Consider the following 24419-nt stretch of genomic DNA (forward strand, 5'->3'; position numbering starts at 1 on the left):
TTTTTTGAGAGGGGCAGAGATTCAGAAATAACTAGCTACATGGCTAGTGGTTGGCTGCACCTCTACCACCAGCAGCATGGCGTCCAGCACTATCGTGTGTGCTAAAACTGCCCCTGGTGCCAAGCTGCACTGTTATGGCTCTGAATTCCGTCTTTCAAATCTCAAGAAAATCAATCATGTCCTGTAAGATTCACAATAGACAACTCCAATTCCAAGGATCTCAGTAACTACTAGAATGCCCAAAGTCTGGGACCAGAAACATTTTCATATGTCCATTATTTTAACTGGAGGCAGCATAATGGTAACAGTATATTCATTGCTCTTCAATTGTCAGTAATTAAGGACATCTAACATTGAGGAAATTATGAATTGCATACACTCTTTTAATGTATCAATTTCACTGTCATATATTTGTACCAGTTGGGAAGAGGGAACATACATTTTATGTCAGAAGTGTGGGAGGATTCAGCCTCTGGGAGAGAAATCAGGTCATATTGTCTGTCACAAGCAACAATGGATCACAGTGCTCTCAACTTCCTTACAACTTACGCCATTTTCAAAATGTTCAAGCAGTGAATATTGAATGATGGCCTAATTCTTTACCCAAAACTTTCCCATTTAACCATCAGTGGTTAGTTGTCTTGAATACAAGGTGTTCACTCTAATAATTTAATCAGTCGTCAGGGTTTTTTTGCAATATTTGTTTTCCAGTACTGACTCAACATCTGCTGATTCAGAAGACGAGGACAAAACTTCTAATTCAGATAAGGATTTACAGGATCCACCAGTGGGGTCATAGTAACTCACACATCCTTTGGGTATAGCTCCAGGAAGACTACTTACTACTTCAGTCGAGTGCCGAGGGTTTGGAACAGGTTCCCCCATGAGGTGGTACAGTCACCAACCCTGGTGAACTTCAAAAAGCATCTTGACACACACCTTGCTGGGGTCACCTGAGCCCAGCAGTCTTTCCTGCCTATGACAACTATGAAACTTCACTACAGCACCAGCCAAACTCATCCCAGCAAACAAGTTGGGTGCGTCCAGACGAGTGCACATGTGCCTCTTGCCCCATCTCAAACCCCTTTGAGGCAGGGCAAGGGGCACTGAAGGAGTGAAAAAATGTTCCGTGTGCTGCAAGAAAATGAGACCCCTGGATATCCAGGGGTCAAACAAAAACCCGGGGGAAAAAACTGGGTCTGGGACCATGCCCTCAGGCAACTGGAGGCTTAGTCCTCCCGAGACGCTCTGGCAGAGTACCAGAGCATCTCTATGATTGGCCCTTTCTCTGCTCCTGAAGCATGCTGCCTACCTGTGCTGGGCAGGCAGTGGTGCAAGCTGCAGGGACCCAGACCCAGCTTTTGCCAGGTAAGCAGGGGGTTGGGGGCTGGAGAGGGGGGGGACCTCAGGAGGCTGGAGATGGCAGGGGAACAAGCAGGGGACTGGAGACAGCCCTGGAGGCATTCCCCTGCTGTCCCCTGCTCTCCCGAGGCTGGAGACAACGGGAATGTTTCTGTGGCTGTCTCCAGCCCCCTGCTCCTTCCCCTGCTTTTCTCCAGCCTCAGGGGGGCAGGGGGCTGGAGGCATCAGGGGAATGTCTCCAGGGGCAGTCTCAGCCTCCTGCTCCCTCCCAAGGCTGGAGACAAGCAGCGGAAGGAGCAGGGGGCTGGAGACGAGCAGGAGGCTGGAGACAAGCCCCTGGAGATAAGCTGGAGACTTCCCGTGCTCTCTCCAGCCTCCTGCTCATTCTCTGCTACTGCTGGTGAGTGGGGCGGGGGGGGAGGGGGGGCTGGGAGAGCAAGTGGGGAGCTGGGGGAATGAACAGAGGGTGGGGGGAATGAACAGGATGGGGGGAATGAACGGGGCAAGGGGAATGAGTGAGGAGCAGGGGAATAAATGCAGAGCAGGGGGAATGAACAGGGGCCAGGGGGAATGAACCGTGGATGCGGGGAATGAATGGGGAGCAGGGGAACAAATGGGGAGCTGAGGGAACCAACAGGGGTGGATGGGAATGAGCCTCCTGTTCATTCTCCTATTCTCTCCAATCTCCTGCTTGTTCTCTTGCTTATCTCCAGTCTCTAGAGGCTGGAGAAGAGCAGGGGAATGAGCAGGGGGCTTGAGCCCAGCGAGGGGGGGGGGGGAAGCTGTCACCCCTGGAGAGGCCTGGGACCCTAAAGGTAGGGTAGTCCATGTGTTGAGGGGGGCTCTGCCCTGTGGGGGGCAGGGTACCATTGGTGATGCATAGGAGGTGCACATGCACTCCCTGAGCATGGCAGTGAACCCTGTCAAAAAAAGTGCCACTGACACTGTCGGTGGTGCCTGTAGGTGGTTGCAGCTTGCCACCCCCTGCCACCAGTGGTGTCTCCAGGCAGTCAGCGACCACTGCTGGCCACCGCTGTCACTTCCAGTGGTGTCTGTGGGTGCTCGCCGCTCACCACCCGTCCCCCCGCTGCCGACAGTGCCGGCAGCATCTGCGGGAGCTCCCCACTTACCACTGCCACCATGCTCTCACTGCCACCAACACCGCCATGCCCCACCAGCCACTGGGGACATGCAACATTCATGCAGGGGACCTACCCCTCCTAAGCAGCACCCACACTCACAGTCCCCCCACACCTACCCACACAGTGACTCACATCCCCCCACACTCACCCACATCCCCCTTCCCACCCCCTCCTACAAACCCCACATCCCCCCATCATACACCCACCATGTGATAAGGAAACCCTAAGCAAACATTAAAACGTATAGATATTTAGGATTTATTTTATTATGATGCTAGAGACACTGATAGGCTTCCAAATTTCTTTAACATTGTAAATATAACATTAAAACATTGCCCATCAGATCAATCCCCCTTTCTCTCTCTCTTCTGTTCTAACTGTGGAAGAATGTGGATTTTGTGGTATTTTAAAAAGTTAATTTGGGATGCTGCCTCAGCAATCTAGCTGACACAAGAGGCTAGAAGCTCCTGAGGTCAAGTAACCCTGAGCTGCTGGCCCGGGTTTTGTACTGGCAGGTTTTTGTACTGCTGGATCTAGGACAGGGCAGCTTTTTATACCGTTGAGCTCCCCCTGGCCGAAGATCTGGGAGGAGCCAGGCAGGGTTATTTTACCCCAAATGGCACAATTTGCTCCACAACAAAGTGCATGTCCGAGCACGTGCGCTGAGGCAAAAAGCCCCGGCTCAAATTTGCACTGCTTCTATTTGAGCTGCTGTAAGCGCACGTGCTTGCATGTGTGGACGTGACCTGGGAGTTGGACTTTGGGCTCAGCCGAGGCCCCCAGCATTGGGGGTGAGTCCTGCTGCTGCCTGAAGGTTTCATTCTCTTTCTGGACTATCTCACCCAGCACTTGCCAAGCTCCAGCCTGGCCCTCTACTTCCTCAAGGCAGCTTAACAGGTCCTGCTTTCCCCCTTGCAGCTGTTCAAAAGTCTGGAGTCACTGAACTGCCTACTGGAGACAGGTAACCGTTTCCTGGGCTTCTTGGAATTTGGGGGGCTGAGAAGGTGGAATGGGGTTCATATCTTCATCCCTGATTCCCACCCTATGTCTGGGCAAGCTGTTAGGAACTGGGGTGTGGGCAGTCTAGCCTAATGGTAGTCACCTGAAGTATGGATGCAGTCCAAGCTGGGTGCCCAAGGAACTGGGGTCTGGAGGGGTCTGGCATCAGAACTGGAATTGAGAGACATAGCCAAACTCAAGACAGTCCAGGAGCCAAACTAGGGTTAGCAGCCAAAGCCGGAGACAGGATATGCTGAGTGTTAAACCAGGATCAGAAACCAAAAGGCAGAGCTGTAAGTCAAACAAGAATCAAGAGTGAACACTGGAATCAGGAGATGCCCCAGGTCCTACTACAATATCAGAAGCCAGAGCCAGGAGTCAAACTAGAGAGCCAGAAATGAAATACACAGAGGGTCAGGTGCAAGAACTTCTGCTTTTGCTCCAACATGGGTACTGCAGGCAGGAGTGGTAGGATCTGTTGCCTGTGGCCTCAAGAGATTGGTAGGGCTGTGCAAAATTTCTCCAGCTGTTTCGATTCAACACTCATTTCGAGCTTGAAACAGTGAAATCAAATTGAAACAAAGGACTTGAAACAGCCTTGAAACAAAACAAGGCTATTTGAAATGTTTTGAAAGTTTCCAAACATTTCAAGTTTTGAAGTAGCCAGCAGTCAGGTGATGGGAGACAGGGGAGAACCAGAGCTCCACAGCCCCATGTTGCTCAGCTGGAAGTGCAGCCCTGGCTCTCCCCGCCTCCCACAGCTGGACTGTGGGAAGCCAATCACAGCACAGGGGAAGGGAACTGAGCCCAGCTGGGGAAAGGAATTCAGCCCAGCTGGGCTGAGTTCCCCTCCCCAGCCTGATCTAGCGCAGGGGAGGGGAACTCAGCTCATCTGGACTGAGTTCCTTTCCCCAGCCTGATCTTAGCACTGGGGAGGGGAACCGAGCGATCGGGCTCAGTTCCTTTCTCCAGTTCCCTGGTCCCAGTTGACAGCACCTGGCTTCCCTCCCTCATCTGGCAGGCAGACTGGGGGCCCACAGCCCCAGGAGGACTGGCACAGCCTCCGCAGCCCTCCCAGGGCTATAGACTCCCATCTGCCTGCTGCATGAGAGGCTGTTTCAAGCTTCCCCATGATAGCGTATGGGTGAAACATCAAAACAGCATCTAAACAGCGTCACTGTTTCGATTAAGCAAAATGGAACAGCGGTTTTGAATTGAAATAAAATTCAAAATGAAACACTGTTCCATCAAAACCTCAAAACTCAAGTCAAAATGTAACGGTGCCATTTTGCACAGCTCTAGAGATTGGCTGTCCTGACTGCCTCGCTCAGCCCAGTTGGGGCCAGGGCACTGACCTGGACTTGTTGCAGGTAGTGCTTGTTCAGGGGATGAATAGCCCTGCCTCCCTGATTGAGACTAAGTAGGTCTGTAGCTCCACTCTGGCCTCATTGCAATAACTAGAAATGTTGGCACTGTGGGCCAGGCAAGGCTGGGGTGCTGAGTATGGGAAAGCAATAGTGTGTGTGCACCAGACACTTACCTCTATGCACAGGGGTCACTGCAGGTCACTGTTGCCTGGGCATGAACTGCCTGAACATGGCATGTGTGGTAGCATGGGCACCCCCTTTAAACTGTGGACTGCCCACTTGTCCATTTCTAGTTACACTATTGTTCCTATGGACTTTACCTGTGGTGTTTAGATTTTATTCTGGTCACAATGTGTTTGATAGATATACTGTTTAATTCAGAGACCATTTCTAACTGCAACTTCATAACAGGACCTTAGCCTATGCAGCCTCTCTGCAAATTTACAGCCTCTAAAGCTAAGCTAGTTAAAGCTATATCTGTCAATACCATACCTCCCTTTCCCAGCCAGAACTCAATAAAATTTAATATTTATATAACACACAATTACAAATAATCATAACCAGATTATTAACCAAACTGATTTAAATGTCTGATTAACCTCTAAGAAGCTTTACACTGCTACCTGGACTTGAAGATCTCCCCAGCAATAGTAGTACTACTGTCATAAGGAGTCATTAAGTCAATTCTTCTGGCTTGATTGCCTTAATCTATCATGACTTGCATAGCTGAGAGTGTCTCAGGCTATGTGAGCAGGCAAGATTCTTTGGGTAAATCTGATATCTTTTGTTAGACCAATTAAAGTAGTTGGAAAAATTCTTCTTTGCAAGCTTTTGGGTACAAACACCCTTCGTTAGGCTGAGGAAGTATCTGCAGTTGGTCTGTGCTCTTCCTGGATGGAACAGGCTATGTGACAAACTGAGGCTCCTTTTCTCCTTCCCTTTTGGAAATTGGAGAAGGTGTTATTCATTCCTCCTCGATCACTTCTGGACAGACCTCCAAACTCACCTGCCACAACTTCAGATAGTTCTTTAGTGGAGGGGGCTCCCATTGAGAATACCTCCAAAGTTGTCACGTCTCTCGGCGGATGTATACGGGGCTCCACCTCCCCTACACCCCATCCATATACCAACCCTTGAGACAAACCTCAAGATCTTTCTACGGCTTGCCCTCTGGTGATGTTTGCCTCAGATTCCTATTCTCTCTTATCTTCGGATGATCTTCCTAGGCTCCGACTGGACCCGGAGGGGGTCTCTGGATATTATGACTCTGAAGATGTCTCTTCTGATAACCTGGTGGTCCTAATGGATGCTGCCAGTCACCACTGCGTCTTCACGCCATCTGCACTTCCTGGTAGGAACCTCCAGGCACAAGACCCAGCACAAGAAAAATGAGCGAGCTTACGCTAAGTAGGGAAAAGAAATGTAACAAAGAAAAAGACAAGTGAGTCACACCAGCAGACTGGGAACACACACAAGGGAAATTCAAAAGCAAGGAAGAAGGAGGGGAGCATGAAGGGAGAAGAAAAAGAAAAGAGGAGGGGAAACCGTTGGGCCCAGCAGCCTTCCTTTCCCCCTTTAGCCAAGTGCCCTAGGTGAGCGCATCTCCCGGACTTGGCTCTGTGCTTCTACCCCAGCTGGGGTTTTGTTCAGCTCTTCCCTGAGCCACCTCTAGCCCGGAGTCCTGGCACTGGACACCACTGGTGTGGGTTCCTCCTGCAGCCCCTGCTGCTGCCACCACTTGCCTCGTCCAATCCCCGCCAGTGCTGGGTGCACCTGACATGGGGAACTCTTGCAGCCTCTTCAGCTCCCGGCGTTCCTGCTCTCCCATCCTTGGAGCCGACTTTTGTCTTTGCCGGGCGGCATCTCCTGCTGACGTCACCCAGCCCCAGCTGCAGATAAAAGCAGCTGGTAAACTGCGCAGGTGTCTCTTCCCAGCGTGCTTCCTCGTTCATCTGGCATCCTAAAAGGGGTAAGTTTTTCTCTTTCTTGTGTGTCCTGGGTTCCCCTGTGGGAGGGGTTGCTCGTTCTTCCATTCTTGCATCCCCGGGACAGGGTATATTGGGGAGTTGAAGATTTGAATGCTTGAACTACGCCAGGCATCCAGGAGCAAAGGAACACAGTCACATTCAGGAAAATCGTGTTACAAGCCCCCCACTTTTTACAAGAGATACTCTCAGTGGTAAAACTAAGTGGATGCTCAGTAGAACACTTCAATGCCTGAACCCTGAAATCAGGTTTAGGTGGCTGATGTGTGTGTTCAGTTCCACATTCCCCATTTTTAACTGGTCCCATTATCACTGCCACAGTTAGGTGTCAGACCCCAAGATTAAAATCCCACTCCCAGTTTTGCAAGGTCTCCTAGCACTCACTTTTTACATGAGATGTCCTTGGCAGAATACTACAGTGCCCAACCCCCAAATTCAGGCTCAGGTGGCAAGTGTGGGTGCCATGTCTCCTCCCCCATATGGTTATGGATGCCATGGGACACCCCTCATGACCAAAAGCAATCCCCCCCACCAAAATGAAGCCAGCATCCCCCCTCAAGGGAGACCCACACCACCAACAACAGTCGCCAGCCAGAAGACTGACACCACACATATAAAGCACTGCATACTAGGGATGTGCAAAATTTCACTGGGTGTTTCGTTTTGATGCTGTTTCAACTTGTTTCAAGATTGAAACAGCAAAATTGAAATGAAACAAAAGGCTTCAAAACAGCTTTGAAATGAAATGAGGGCACTCAAAATGTTTTGAGTTTCGAAGCTGGGCTTGTTTGCAAGGAAGCAGAAACTAAGGAGAGGGAGGGGGAAGAGGGGGCAAAGACTGCTCTGATATTGACTGTGTAGCTGACCAGTGACTGTGATCCTTCCCTGAGGTCCCTTCCAATCCCAGTGCTCTGGGGGAGGGATGGAAAATCAGCTGCGCCTTAACATACACACGCTCACACGTCAAAAGTTTTGCTTGTCAGCAGCTTGAGGTGTAGTTTCCCAGAAACCCCTGCACCTATCTCCTTGAAACTTAGCAGGCTTTGTGGCCTCAGAAGGGGCTACCATGCCTGCAGTTTTCACCCCCCTGTGCCTTAACATACACACGACATGAGTTTTGCTTTCAAGATTTTAGGTACAGTTTCCCAAAAATCCCTGTACCTATCTTCTTGAAACTTGGCAGACTTTGTGGCATCAGAAGGGGCTATCATATCTGCAATTTTCATCCAAATCAGGCAAAAAATGACAAAGTTATAGGCAGTTTCATGCTTCCCCATTATAGCCTATGGTCAAAAGGTCGAAACAGCATCAAAACAGATAAACAGTTTCAATTAAATGAAACAGAATAGTGCTTTTGAAATAAAACAAAACTCAAAACAAAACACTGTCCTATTAAAACGGCAAAACAGAAGTCAAAACAAAATAGTGCTGTTTCACATAGCCCTACTGCATACATTGATTGAAAACACAGAAACTTACAAGAATAAAACTTTAATTCCAATATAAATAAATAACAAAGATAAAATAGTGAAAAATGACTCAAGAAATTCTGTATACCTACTCCCCTATCCCCCTTCAAATGTCCCCTTCAAAGTCTTTTGTCTGCCTTTCATAATTCCGACTTCAAGCTGGGGACCCTGTTCAGGAAACGCCAGGAGTGTTTCAGGGGAAGAAAGAATATATTGGAGTTTGTCTCTGTGACAGGGGACTCACAGCCAGTCAAATTGTTGGCCTGCCCACCTGTGTAGGGCAGTCCACTCACCTGCCTCATCTGCCATGCCTTTGATGTAACCAATTGGTAGATGTTTACAAGGCGGGAGGCTACCTATTTAATGCCTGATGCCAAGGGCTTTATACATGGCTCTGTACCATCCCTACACCATGTCCCATGCCTCACAGATGGCATCACTATATGGCTTCAGCCCCACACTAGGCCCCATTACATTCCAGTTTGGTGTTTGGACCCCACCTGGATCCCTCCTTCTCAGGTGGTCTGCTCCGCCCTCATTCTGAGCTGCCAAGCTCCCTGAACCCTTCTCCTGCTTGTGCATGGCCCCCTCTAGAACCTTTGGCCACACAGGCCATGGCCTCACCTCCAGGCCATTCAGACCCCAGGCTCCTGGCTCTGGGCATCCCTTGCAGCAGGCATTCTGGCCCTTTGACCATTCGGCCCTGGCCCCAGGATTTACTAGCCAAGGTTTTTTCTGGTCAGGTTTCTGAGCAGCTAACCCACTCCTTCTCGTACAGGTCCACCTTATTGGGCCCCTCCAAACACAGCTCACTCTTTCACTAAGGCTGGCCTATGCGCAGTCCTTCAGGCCTGCCCATTCAGACCTACTCTACATGCCTCTTCACTAGGACCACTACACCACCCCCTTATCAAGGGTGCTACACTGGCCCCTTACTGGGGCTGCTAGACCTTATGCCCCTTGGGTCTCATTCCTTTGATGACATGCCTGGACCCTTGCCTGTCCCCTCTACAGGGTAACTAATCAGATTGTGAGGGCTGAGGCTATATGACACCCCATACTTGCCTTTCACTAGTGAGGCACTGGAGTGGCATTTCCTGGGGACCCCCCCAGCCACAGGCAGCCCCACCACACCATTCAGCCCCAGCAGGGTGTAGTTTTGGGTCATATCCCTCCAGTTCCCTGCAGCAACTGCCTGCTCAGCTATGAAGGCCTGGGTTTATAGTGAAGCTGCTCAGCCCCATCCTCCAATCCAGGAGCCCTCTTGTGGTCATGTGCCTGCCTCCTTAGGTCTCACCACACCTGTGGGCTACTCCACAGCCTGTTTAAGCCTCTTAAAGTGGCAAGTACTAAAGGTGCCCTGCCACGGTCCCATACTTCCAAATTGAGTTTTCTTGCCTCCCCTTACAGCAGATTTCCTGAGCAATATGTCCCCAAGCCTTCTGTGAAAATACCTACGCACTTGGTGTGGCTAAATATTCTTCTTCAGGGATCTGTGTGGATGCATCAGCTGTTGTTGTCAAGCGACACACAGCTGGAGGGCAATTGGGAGAAAGATGTGGCAGTTAGCCTGACATGTTCAAATGTACCCTAAACAATACTTTCATGGTTTCCCCTATTACCATATTTCCCAAGACACCCTTCAATAGAAAACTTACCACCAGCTGCACTTCTGTCCTGGCTCCTGGTCCCATTGCTGATGGGGGAGTGGGGAGGGGGCTGAAATAGGTGTGCTTGAGGGAAGCGGGAGGAGGGGGGTTGAAAGCCATACCACAGTGGGTGGCTGAAGCATGACCATTGTCGATGGCAGGAGAATGAACACTGTGGGTGGGAGCATCATGACTGTGATAATATATGTATGAGTGATGAAGGGTGTAGGGTAAAGTGGAACAAGATTAGGGGCAGAGGTGGTGGGTGGTGGAGAATGGGGGGAAGTTGTTAGTCATGTCTCCTTGGTGGATATGACCTTTTTGCTTGCCTGGAATCCATGGCAGTTTGAATGTCTGGGCACTATACCAAACTCCAATAAGCGGGCTTCTGTGTACCCACTCATGGACCTTAAATTGGAGCAGGTTTATGAATAGCGTGTGCTCACTGTCCTATGTCTTCCATAACCAGCATGCCCTTTCATGTACAGAGAGGCTTTGGGCTGAGACAGAGCCCCCCCCAGCCTTGACCCAGCCTGGTCCCAAAAATGACCCGGGTGAACCTTGGTCTGGCATCAAATATTGATATATTTGCAGAGCATATCTGGTCTTCAAACTTTACCCAGGCAGTACAGGGTAGGAGGGACAGTGTTGAACTTTCCTTGGACAGGGCACCTTGAGACCTATTAATTGAGTGCACAGTTCCTGGGGGACCCCTTATTGATCTAAGATATCTGAGGTTCGTGACAGCAGTGAGCGGCCAGCAGCCCATGGGTGTCAGTCCGCTTGGATGCCAGATGCTCCCCTCATGTCTTCACAGGTCCCATTATCGCAGCCATAGCTAGGCTTCCTGCTCCCAGTTTGGAGACATCTCCTTCCCAGCACCCACTATTTATATGCAGTGTCCTCGGCACTAAAAATGTGTGGGCAATCAGCAGCACAATTTCATGCCCGAACCTCAAATTCAGGCTTGGATGGGTATTGTGTGTGGCAGGTTCCTTGCACGTGCCCCATTTCTTAACCAGTCCCATTACCACAGCCACAGCTAGGTGCCAGAACACAAGAGCAAAATCCCCTGCCCTGGCTTGACTCAGTCTGGCCCCAAAATGACCCAGGTGAACCACTCAGTCTGGTGCCAAAAATTGCAACAGTTGTGCAGCATGTCTGGTCTTCTAACATTGCACAGGCACTACAGGGTGGGGGGAGAGGGAGGTTGACATTTCCTTGGACAGGGCACCTCAAGACCTATAAACTGAGTGCTCAGCTCCCTGGGATTGGGGGAGATGACCCCTTATTGATCTGATATGTTTAAAGTTTGTAGCATAAGTGAGCAGCCAGCAGCCCATAGGTCTTGGTCTGCTTGGATGCCACATGCACCTCATCGTCTTCGAAAGTCCCATTATCACAGCCACAGCCAAGCATCCCACTCCCAGTTTGGAGATGTCTCCTTCCCAGCACCCCCTTTTTACACGTGATGTCCTCAACGCTAAATATGTGTGGGTGCTCAGCAGCACACTTTAACACCCGAACCTCAAATTCAGCATCTGGTGGGTACTGTGTGTGTCAGGTTCCATGCACGCACCCCATTTCTTAACCAGTCCCATTATCACAACCACAGCTAGACACCAGAATACAAGAGTAAAATCCCCCACCCTGGCTCTACCCAGCCTGCCCCAAAAATGAGCCATGTGAACCTCTCAGTCTCAGTCCAGTGCCAAAAATTGCAACAGTTGTGCAGCATGTCTGATCTTCTAATTTTACACAGGCACTATAGGGTGGGTGGGGGGTTGAACTTTCCTTGGACAGATTACCTCAAATCCTATAAACTGAGTGGGTCAGTAGAATGTGTGTGTGTGTGTGTGTGAATTTGTGGTGGTGGGGGAACTAAGCCACAGCACAGAAGTATAGGAGTGGATATGGAGCTTTTGGTATAGGAGTGGATATGGAGCTTTTGGCCTGCCCTCAGGCCCACCCACAAATTGTGTCCCCTGAGACTCAGGAGGTTCCAGTCACCCCTGCTGGTGTCTGAGCTTTGGGTGCACATGCCACAATTCCAGCAGATGTGGTAGCCGGGAACAGGGGAAAAAACACAGCAACTTTAAAAGACAGCCCAGAACGCCCCCTCCCCCCTCCATATGCAAAGCACTGTGTGAGTGCAAGGAGTGGACATATTTGCCACTTGTGACACTAACCCCCTCTCTCCCTCACTCCCATGCATATAAGCCCTAGTCACCCCAAACAATCTAATGTCCCTTTCCCATAACTTAAAAGTCTCAGGGTGTGGATCTTCGGGCAACTCCTGCACAGAAGAATGAGATCTTTCTGGCATGCAGAAAAAATCCTAGCTCAGGTTACTGGTGGAGTCTGATATATCCTTCTCCTCCTTTCAGATATTGAAGGAAGTCCATACGGAGAATGTAGTTATGTTCAAGATAACTTCTTGATCTTGGCTCTCCATGTCCTGTGGTTGCTACGAACACTTGCCCCTTGCCACCGAGTGGTTGAGTGAAGTTTGAGCAGTGGCTACTGCACTGTCTGCTCTGGTGTCAGGACAGTCTGTAGACTTGTCCTGGGTAGGTGATGCTGTGGCTGTCTCAGGCACACCCATCATGCCAAATGACCGTAGGTAAGCGTTTCCTGCATCCTTCATTAGTATGGTCATCAGCTTATCATAGAGTGGAACTATTCTGCATACAGCCCCAGAATGAGAATTCTGGTCCTTGGCCCAATGGAAAGCACATTTTATGGACTTCAACTTGCTGTGGCACTGCTCCCAGTTGCGATTGTACCCATGTTCCTTCATTTGCTTAATAACGGATAAATAGACTGGCTTAGTTAATTGATTTTCCAGCTTCGTTCTCTCCAAATATCAATCAATGCCTCAACACTATTAAACTCATAATAGTTTCATTGGGTCAGACTCATAATAGTCTGACCCAAATAGTCACCCAGTTGGTAGGTGATAATTACCTGAAACTCAGTGCCTGCAATGTAGCTGGAATGAAAGGAATTGCTGCTGGTGCATCAATTACCCCATCCGCTTACCACCCTAGCAGAAATTGGTTCTGGAAGCCTGGTATAGCTTTGGATGTGCTAATGGGACATTAGAGTAGGTTGTAGCTGTGTTGGTCTAAGGACATAGGCAGACAAGGTTCTTTGGCTAAATCTGATATCTTTTATTAGACCAACTCAAATACTTGGAAACATTCTTCTTAGAAAGCTTTTGGGTATAAATACCCTTTGTCAGGCTGAAGAAGCATCTGCAGTTGGTGTATGCCCTTCCTGGATGGATTGAACAGTAAAGAAGCCAGAGGCTTGTATGCATGCAAGAAAGGCAGTCAGCAAAGGAGGTGCTGTCTGGGAGATGTTAAAAAACTGACGAAGGGTATTTATACCCCAAAACTTGCTAAGAATAATTTTTCCAGCTATTTGAGTTGATCTAATAAAAGATATCAGATTTACCCAAAAAACCTGGTCTGCCTAATGGGACATGACACCCACAGCATGCACCAAGCATGAATTCAGGATTTGGAGGTTAAAGCTGTCTGTTGAGTGCCGACATAATTTTAGCGCTGAGGGCATCTCATGTAAAAAGGGGGTGCTGGTTGGGAGACATTGAAAAACTGGGAGTGGGATTTGGCTGTTGGGCTCTGGTGTCCTGCTGTGCCTGTGATAAGGGGACCAATTGTTAAGTGGGGGGCAGGGACATGAGACCCACATTAGCCACACAAGCCTGAATTCAAGGATTGGCAGTTAAAACTGTCTGCTGAGTGCACACGTAGTTTTAGCACTGAGGGTGTCACATGTAATAAGGAAGTACTGGCTGGGAGATGTTGAAAAACTGGGAGTGAGATTTGGCTGTTGTGTTCTGGCGCCCAGCTGTGCCCATGATAAGGGGACCTATTGTTAAATGGGGAGTGGGAACGTGAGACCCACATTAGCCACATGAGCCTGAATTTGGGGTTCGGCAGTTAAAACTGTCTGCTGAGTGCGCACACAGTTTTAGTGCTGAGGGTGTCACATGCAAAAAGGGGGTGCTGGCTGGGAGACCTGGAAAAAGTAGAAGTGGGATTTAACTTGTGGAAACTGAGACTGTTATTGTGAGCATTGAACACCCCACGTTTTCACAGGAGGGGCATTTACAGTAACCTGATCTGTGGAGGATAGGAATTGAAAAGTAAAGAGCATGACTGTTAGAATGCTAATGACCCTATTCAACAGCCCTATCTAGACAAGGCCCTTAGCACAAGTAAGTGTTGCTCTGTTCTCTGTATAACAAGATGGCTTCATTGACTCCTGATGGAATCAGCAAGATGTTGCTGATCTTGGAGGTCTTGGAAATGTCCAACCAGAGAACTGAGCAAATTGATAACAAAGTGCTTCTGATGCTGAATGCAATGCATGCTATGCTGACCCTTGTACTGGGGTGTCATCACAGATTATTAACTTCAAAATGCTCATTATACTGGGAAACTTTTGGGATGCTGCAGTCGTTCGACTGAGAGGAAGTCGTAGATCTTGAGAATGAACAGGGCTTTGTGGATAAACCTACAGAGCAACGATTGCAAGGTTTGGGCACGTGTGAGCAGCTTTGACTGGTGGGAACACATTGCACTCTCATCTTGGCACGATCAGAAGTGGATGGAGACATTCAGAATGAGTAGGGAGACATTCTTCCACTTAGTCACTATGCTGTCGCTGCACATTGGGTGACAGGAAACTGTCACGTGTCATCCCATCACACCAGAAAAGAGGGTGACCATGGCCATCATGAAACCGGCAACTGCAACCAGCCTCCGTTTCATCAGGAACAAGTTCAGCGTGGCTCCCTGAATGGCCAAGGTGGTGCTATGTGAGGTATGCCACCTACTGCAGGACATTTCAGCAAACAAGCTCATCTGCCTTAATAACCCCAGGGAAGTTGTTGAAGGAGACACCACCCATGTTGGGGAAAAGGACATGGCCAGGTGCTCGGGGCAGCACAAGAGCCCCAGCCCTTCTCCTTCACACCAGCCCGTGCTGGGGACAAACTCACTGTGGGCCAGTCATGATGGGAGCAGCAGAGGGGCCCCCTCCACCAGAGCTGGGTGGAGCAGGGGGATGCAGGTCTGGAGAGAGGGGCACCAGCATGGCCTGGGGGCAGAGGACTATATGTAGGGAGTAAGTGGCACTAGCAGGACAAGGAGTCTGGGGTTAAGGACTGAGGGTCAGCAGCAGGGATGGGGGGCTTTGGGTTGATAGTGAGGGGCTGCAGCAGGGACTATATAGCACGCCCAGACAACACCAAACCCTCTCACCACCACCAAACTCGCTGAAGCTGGCTGTCTGAAGTGCAGGCCAGGGCTGCTGCATGGCCATCTGCCTCACAAAGGGCTGCATTGGCTTGAACCACCAAAAGCATGCACAATTTCTTACTGGGGAAGATGTTTCATTTATGTGACGGGGGGCGACTACAAGCTCTGCCCTCAGGCTGCACATGTCACTGGCCTGCCCCCCCAGCCTAGGGCAGTTTGCCCTGACTCTTCTGCCATGTCTTTGATGTCACAATGATTGAGGATAAACACAGGAGGCTGCCCATTCTGGTGCCCAGATGCCAAGGGCTTTAATACACGGCTCCAAACCTTCCCTTATACCGTGTCCCATGCCTCCTACCATGTCCCATGACTCACAGATGCATCCAAATCACCCATAACTCATTGCCCCGGCTGCTTTGCTGGGCTGCACTTGGCCTATGGCTCAGATTTGGCCTCAGGCCCCACTGTGTGGACCTTGGACTCCTGTCCCCTTCTCTAAGCCACTACTCTGCCCCTTATTGGGCCACTACTCCACCCCTCAGTGGGCCACTACTTTGCCCCTCACCGGGTTCCTGGGCCTTATGCTTCTTGGGCCTCAGGCCCCACTCTGTGGGCCTGGACCCCGTGCTTTTCTGTCAGGGTGTGCTCCCCTAGCCTTTCCCCTCCACAAGTTACCCACAAGGCAGCGGAGGCTGAGGCTTTATGGTGTCCCATCCTCTTCTTTCACTGGGGAGGCACAGGTATAGCATTTCCTGGAGACTGACCTGCCACAGGCAGTCCCACCACACCATCCAACCCCAGCAGGGTGCAGTTTCAGGTCTTACCCAGGACCCACAGGAACCTCCTCCATCCCCATAGTTCCTACCCTGACCTCCAGGTATTCCAGGAGCTGCTGTCCTCAGGCTGTATGATATAACTCCACTGACTCCCTAGATGTAACTCCTGGCTCTGCTCCTAAGTCCTTACACTTACACTTAATTAAAATATGTCAATTAATGAAACAGCACACTTGTCACTGATCTACACATATCAGCATTGTGTGAGCTATAGGTGCCCCCTGCTGTAATTTAGTAATAAGAGGTCAGTGGGGTGGATTGTTATGTGGTGCCCCCTACACTATTTAACTTTGAATAGCACATGGATCAATTCTGGAGATTTTTGAGTAGTCACATGTACACAGTGACAGAATAAATTGACACCCACCATGTCATTTTAAAGGAGATAGATTGAGACACTGTGGAATTAACCCCAGTCACGTGTACAAGTGTCACTGGTGCCCTGGGCAAACCCTGAGGGAGAGAGTGGGAAGTGCACAAGCAGGTTCCAAGAGCCAAGGGTGTGGCTTGAGGTTCTGAGAGCAGGGGCATATAGAGGGGTTACAGCAATTTTACCATACCAGGAACTTCTATACAGTCATAGATTCATAGACGCATAGATTCATAGATGTTAGAGCTGGAAGGGCCCTCGAAGACCATCAAGCCCAGCCCCCTGCTCAAGGGGCAGGAAATCAGCTAGGGTCAAAGGATCCCAGCAAGATAAGCATCCAAGCATTTCTTGAATGAGTCCAGAATAGGTGCCTGCACCACTTCTGGAGGGAGTCTATTCCAGGTCTTGGGGGCTCGGACCATAAAGAAATTTTTTCTTATGTCCAGCCTAAAATGGTCTTGTAGGAGTTTATGACCATTTGTCCTTGCTTTTCCTTGGGGCGCTCTGGTGAACAGATGTTCTCCCAGATCCTGATGTACACCTCTTATGTACTTATAAGCAGCCACCAGGTCCCCCCTGAGCCTGCACTTTTCCAGACTGAAGAGTCCCATGGCTTTCAACCTCTCTTCATAAGGCCTATTTTCTTGTCCTCTGATCATGAGCATGGCTCTCCTCTAGACTGTCTCAAGCTTCTTGACATCCTTCTTGAATTGCAGAGCCCAGAATTGGATACAGTACTCCAGCTGTGGCCTCACTAAAGCCGAGTACAGCAGGAGGATGACTTCCTGAGATTTACCTGAGAAGCATCTATAGATGCAAGCCAGGGTTTTGTTTGCTTTACCAGCTGTGACATTGTATTGGTGGCTCATGTTCATTTTGTGGTCAGTCATGACCCCCAAGTCTCTTTCAGCAGTGGTGCTAGCAAGCATACTACTGCCAAGCCTAATAGTATGCTGCGGGTTTTTTTCCCTGAGGTGGAGTACCTTACATTTATTGGTATTGAACATCATCAGGTTTGTCTGCCCACTTACTAAGTTTATCCATGTCAGCCTGGATCACTAGCCTGTCCTCAGGTGTAGATGCTATGCCCCAAAGTTTAGTGTCATCAATGAACTTAGCCAGTGCGCTTCTGATACCAATGTCCACATTGTTGTTAAAGAGAACTGGTCCAAGGACAGAGCCTTGGGGGAAGCTACTGGTCACAGAGTGCCATAATGATTCGCTGCCATCGACCACTACTCTCTGGGTCTGAACTTGGAGCCAATTTCCCAGCTATCGGACTGTGGTGTGGCCGAGGCCTCAGTTGGCCAACTTTTCCATGAAGAGGTCATGGGACACCAGATCAAAGGCTTCTTTAATGTCCAGATATATGACATCAGTCTTTTCTCCCTTGTCCAGGTGATACGTCATAGAAGGAGATGAGATTGGTCAGGCAAGACCTATCCGTGACAAACTCATGCTGGCTATCTCTCAGGATGTTGCCATCAGCCAGCTTATCCAGAAGGGTCTCCTTGATAATTTTCTCAAGAATCTTACCAAGGATTGAGGTCAAGCTGATTGGCCTGTAATTCCCAGGATCTACTTTCTGCCCTTTCTTGAGGATGGGTACCACACTGGCCTTCTTCCAGTCTTCAGGTACTTCACCTGAGCGCCACGAGTTTTTGAATATTTTTGCCAATGTATGGGCTATGACACCGGCCAGCTTCTTGAGTACTGTAGGGGATAATCTGTCAGGACTGGATGACTTGAAGGTGTCCAGCCTCTTAAGGTGATCCTTTATTAGATCAACATTGATGCTGGGTATAAATATGCCCTCTCCCTGGCCGTCCCGCATCTTGCTAGGTAGGGCGGTCCCACTGGACTGATGAAAGACCAACGTGAAGTACCCATTAAGCAGGTTATGAGCAGTCCCTGGCTGATCTCCTGCTGCCACTGCTATGTGCTATGCCTGCCCTGGCTGTTGCTCTTAAAGAGGCAAGCCAGGGACTGTTTTGGGGTTCCCAGCATGGATAAGCCATGGAGCTGCTCTTTGCGCCAGAGTAAGGATTCTGTGGGGGTGGGGAGCAATTCTGGTGCCCCTCCTAATTTGGTGGCTGGGGCAGGTCCCCCTCTTACCCACCCCTAGTTATGCGACTGGCTCTCGGGACTTCCAATCTGTATTACTCTTTTGCTTTCCTTTCTTTGTCTATTTCTGCTTCTGCAAATGCACAATTCTTTTGATAGCAGCTTCTAAAAATACAGGAATTCAAGCAGTCAAATTTTTGTTCAACAAAATATCTGCAGATAATAAACCATGTTTACCTGATGCCATCTTGTAATGTAATGATGGTAAGAATGAATCAGAACCTGACTCTGAAGTAATTTTCAATAGTTGCTTTATTATTTTAAAGTTCTTTTTTTATCAGCCTCTTGGATTGGGAATAATGAGGGCTTGCTGTTATATGTCTAAACTAAACTCTATTGCAAACTGCTTAAACTCATAGCTGTGGTCAAGCATTGCTGTCAGGTATATCATGTATACCATAAACAAAAAATGTCTATGATTCTATAAACAATCCTGTATGTAGCTGCAGCATTTCTAGTAAGATCTTCTCTGAGAAGTAAGGCTAATAGTCTAGAAAAAGTATATGTTGTTTCTAGTCAACAGACAAATCTATGTCAGTTCTGCTCCGTGAGGCTAGTCTTTCCTATGCTACCCACATAAAGCTTTGCTGACCTGGTCTTTATTTTTGGCATATGCAACAAGCCTTGATAAAATTTGTAATATTGCTGTTAGTCTGAGGCCAGAATAAAATGTTTCTAACAATCCTTCCAAGATACTTCAATCTCTAAATGATCTTCATTTAGTCTTTATTTTTCTGTAACACCATATGAATCACTGGTTGTCTTTATACAAAATCCCAACTAAATTAAATGCCCCCCATAACCACATACCATATAAATTGTGATATGGGCTAGAAAAAATAATTCTGGCCACCTCTGTAAGAATGGGCTTAATTACTTGACTACTTTTTATAGGTTTTCATCCACTGCCATAGCTCTGGCAATCACAAGTGACACATTATCTGAGACTGGACAATTTTTTTTTCTTTTTAAAATCAGGTTAATAGGTACAATGACTATCTGTGGATATTTCTCCAGCATTTTTGTCAAGTGCTCCAGAGTAACAGTACTCAAAGTCTGGCCTGTGGGCTGAATCAGACACATGGGGCTGTGTCATCTGGCCCACAGACCTCCCATGGGACTGGAAGCTTTGCAGTGGTGGAGCAGTACCAGCATTAATTTCTATTGCTCCATGGATGACATGGCTCCATGTGCTGCACTGCCCTGGCATGTGGGGTCACTCCATGACCAGATCTGGTGTGCAAGACTAGGTCAGAATATTGGAGTGCAGATTGACCCCATGTGCTGACCCCTGCTGGGTCCGACCTGTAGACTGCCCCTGCCCCTGGGATCCAGCCCATGGACCAGTCCCACACCACTCATTCAACCTGCAAAACCAGAAGGCTGAACATCACTCCCTAGAGTATGTATCTTCAGCCAGTAAATCTCTCCAAACTCTACATTCACTGTGTAAACCATAGATTTATAACAAGAAATAATCTCTATTCTCAGGAAGGACAATGTTTTCCAGACTCCTTTTGGTAATGGAAATAAGTTGTTCATGGCTGATTTCAGCTAACACTGGATCATGAACGATGCGTGTCACTGGAGCCTGGGGGGCACAGTGACTGCCCGCAGGTGGCAGTAGCATGATGGAGTGGTCACCGGCAGTGTCAGCACTGGCCAGAGGTGATCGGGGATTGTACGTGCACCCTCATGCACCCCCTACGCATCGGCAATGCACTGGCTTCCCATAAATGCAGACATTCAACTTTTATACCTGTGGACCAAGGTCAAACTTCTTTCTGTATCTGAGCATATTGACTAGGCCTGTGTGAGTCAGCAGCAATCCGAACTGGCTTCAGATCTGGCTGCTTCAGATGGCTGCGATCCGATCCGGAACTCTGGACCGGGTTTCTGCCTAGATCTGGCTGAAGTGGCTCGGAAGTTTCAGAGCCGCCTTGGAGATCTGGCCATAGGGTGTAATGGGGAATCAATGAAATATCTATAACTTCATTGTTTTTTTGTCCAATTTGGATGAAACTTGCAGGGATGGTAGCCTCCACTGAGAGCATGAAACCTGCCAAGTTTCAAAAAGATGGGTGCAGGGGCTTGGGGGGAACTGTACCCCAAATTCTTAAAAGCCAAACTCATGTCACAGCTGTGTGTTACAACACAGGGCGGGAAGAGGGGGGGGTGTCAAAACTCCAGGGGTGGTAGGTCTTACTGAGGCCATGAAGCCTGACAAGTTTCAAGGAGGTCAGTGCAGGGGTTTGGGGGGAACTGACCCTCAAGCTGCGGACAAGCAAAACTCGTGCCATGGGTGACACTGCGTGTGTTAAGGCGCAGCGGGGTGACAGCTGCAGCAATGGTGGCCCCTGCTGCGGCCACGACTACTGCCAGCTGTCAAGGAGATTGGTGCAGCGGGGTTCTGGGGCCCTGCATCCTTAGCTGCTGACAGACAAAACCCGTGTCAAGACTGTTGTCCTGGGGCAGTCAATTGTCTGTATTGATTCTTTCCTCTCCTTAGCCTGGTTTTGTAGGTGCTAATTGATGCTCGTTAAGTCATTATGTAGTAGCTAGGTCCTGTGTATTGAGCTGGTCCCTGAGTCCCTGGTCCCTGAGTGAATCATGATTGATCGATTGGTCACTGGAAACACAGCAGTTTAGCAGCCAGGCCTGCAGTAGTGTCTGCTTTCCCCACCCCAAGACAGACACAGTCAGTCCTACAAGCATCCATGGCACCAGTTTTGCTTGTCCGCAGCTTCGAGTGCAGTTCCCCCCAAACTCCTGCACCGATCTCCTTGAAACTTGGCAGGCTTTGTGGCCTCAGCAAGAGCTATCACCCCTGCAGTTTTGACTCCTCTGTGTTGTAATGCCTAGACGTGACATGAGTTTTGCTTTCAAGAATTTGGGGTGCTGTTCCCCCCAAGCCCCTGCACTGATCTTCTTGAAACTTGGCAGGCTTCATCCTCTCTGCAGATTCTACCATCACTGAAAATTTCATCCAAATTGGGCAAAACCCTCCAAAGTTATAGATATTTTATTGTTTCCCCATTATACCCTATGTCCGGATCTCCGAACCGCTTCGGGAAGCCTAACGAGGCCAACGCTTCGACCTGGATGTGCTACTTCGGACCCTGAAGTGTCCGAAGCTTCTCCGGATCCAAAGCTCTGTCCCAAGCCTTGCAGAGCCCTAATATTGACACTCAGTTTTGTTTATGCCTATGATACATGATTCATTTACCTGTAATTTTGATAACACTGCTGTTAGAGGACAGCTCAAATACCTTCCTTGGAGATGCCTATCAACAGCTACATTTTATATTTATAATGTCTCAGGACTAGAAAGTCTTTAACTAACTCCTTCAATTTTTCATATTTTAAGATATCCATACCCATTGGACATCTTTGCACTATAATATTGTCATGTTTCCAGCTTTAGCAGCTAAATTACCTATCACATTTCCCCACATAGTTGACTATTCTAATAGATGCTAGTCTATAATAGCAGGCGTGTTGGTGATGGCTTCAAGCTTGGCTGGAAGGGAGCTCAGGAGGTCATCTGGTCCAACTACCTAGTCAAGGCAGAATCATCCCTACCTAAATCATCCCAGAAACATGTTTTTTCTAGTCTGCCCTTAAAAACTACCCATGACAGAGATTACATAGTCTATCTAGGTAACCCATGCCAGTTTTGAACCACCATCTGACAAGTTCTTTTTAATATCTAACCTAAATCTCTCTTGTTGCAATTTACACCCCTTATTTCTTGCCCTGTTCCCTGTGTGAATGGCAAAAAATTAATCATCAACTTCTTTCTATAACAAACATTTTTGTATTTTAAGACTATCTACGTCCTTTCCCTTCAGTCTTCTTTTCTCTAGGTTAAACAACCCCAAATCTTCCAGCCTTTCCTCCTACGTCATATTTTCTATATTTGCAGTAATTTTTGCCACGTTCCCTCGACTCTTTCAAATTTGTCCATATCTTAGACATAGTATTCCAGATGAAGTCTCAGTTGTCCTGAACAGAGTAAAACATTAAGTTCATGGGCCTTGTATGTGGAACTCATGTCACTAAATCTTATTGGGCTATCACATATCATTGCATTAAATTAATTTAAAATATTATTCCTGTCCATGAAAGTGTTCACTACCCCACCCATCCTGATGGATCTGCAAATTTACTAAAGGTAGAACACTCAGGTGTGTTAAATGCCATTTTGGGCATTTATACACAGTTTGTGGTCCTACTCCACATGCAGTGTGGATACTCTAAATATTTATATGGGTTCTGGGCATGTGGCTCCATACACGTATACCTGAATGTAAGTCCCCAAATTATGGCCCAGATAATAGGCCAACTCGTTAGGAGGCTTACCCAGAAAGATTGAGATTCAGGTTCTCTCCTCACCCAGAGGTAGTTAGAACCTACATCTATCTAACTTACTAGCCTAGTGCTCTAACTGGCAGGCTGCAGATCAGGCATTGTCCAGTACCATCTTTGGCCCCTTCTTAATGCTTAACCATTATACCTTGCATTTAAAATCATTGGATAAAATGGAAGAAGGGCAGTTCTGCCTCATCAGGGACAAGGATGCACTAGAGTTCAGAGCTTTCCAGGGCAGCAGGTGGACATGTACCCATGCCACTAAGCCATTCAACCTCTAACTTACATGTTTCCCTATAGCCTCACATGCCTCCTTCTCTCAGAGGCCAAATGGGCCAACTTCAAGAGGAAGGCCGGAGAAGGACCTGCATAGTACATAACCTCTGGACAGTTGGTTAGAGCTTTGTGTTAGTGTAAGAGGAGTAAGGAATTGCTCCTGTTTGGGCAACCTGTCTTACTCTCACTTGCCAAGTCTTGCTGTAATACTTAGAAAAGAAAAAAAAATGGTATGGGAGGCTGTCTTATTTGTGGGGCCCCAATATCTGGACCAAGGTACATGGCTGCACCTGACCCTACACTGTATTCATCTCTGCCCTCTAATCTTAACCACACAGGCTTTCCTTGAGGCTTTCTCTTCAGGGTGTACCCTTGCTGACCTGTCCACAGTGTATTTTGGGTCTTCTCTCTATAATCCTCATTACAATAAATGAAAAATAAGAGGCGAGACTTCACCAATTTACAGTCTCTCACAGAATCGTCTCAGTTCCCCTTTAGGATTTCACTGCACACTCCAGTCGATCACAATTCACACCCCTGCTCCACTCCTGTCAACAGTTGGGCTGCTTCTGTGCCTGAGTTTGGCTGTTGCCCAGCAGTCACAGTCTACTCCAAATGGGCACTCACACCAAACTGAGTCCCTCCCTTAGTCTGGAGCTTTGCTTCTTACTCACAGTTCCAGTTCAAAGGCCTCTCTCTCACTCTCTCTCTTTTATAGGGCTGGGCCATCTTCAGCCATGGTTTTCCCTAGTCCTGGCAGTCGGGGCTTGGGAGCATGATCCCAGACCTCATTCAACCCTTGGACCAGTACCCCATGGTCCTAATCCATGTGGGAACAAATGATGAGGTGGGGAGCAGTCCAGACCACATCATGAAGGACTACAAGGCCCTGGGAGCCAAGGTCAAGGAGATGGGGGGTGCAGGTGATATTCTCCTCTATTCTGGTAAACGGATGTGGACGGTGTCATGAGGCCTGCATCAGAGTGGTCAACCGGCAGCTTTGGAGTTGGTGCTAGCAGGCAGGCCTCGGGTTCCTTGACAACAACCCACATTTTTGTGCAGGGGACATGCTCGGGTGGGATGGGCTTCTCCTCTCTCCTAAAGGCAAGCATGTCTTTTCTTCCAGGTTGGCTGATCTCATACGGTGTGCTTTAAACTAGCTTCACCGGGAGCTGGGG

The sequence above is a fragment of the Alligator mississippiensis genome, chromosome 13 (genome assembly GCF_030867095.1).
Source record: "Alligator mississippiensis isolate rAllMis1 chromosome 13, rAllMis1, whole genome shotgun sequence".
Taxonomy (NCBI): Eukaryota; Metazoa; Chordata; order Crocodylia; family Alligatoridae; genus Alligator; species Alligator mississippiensis.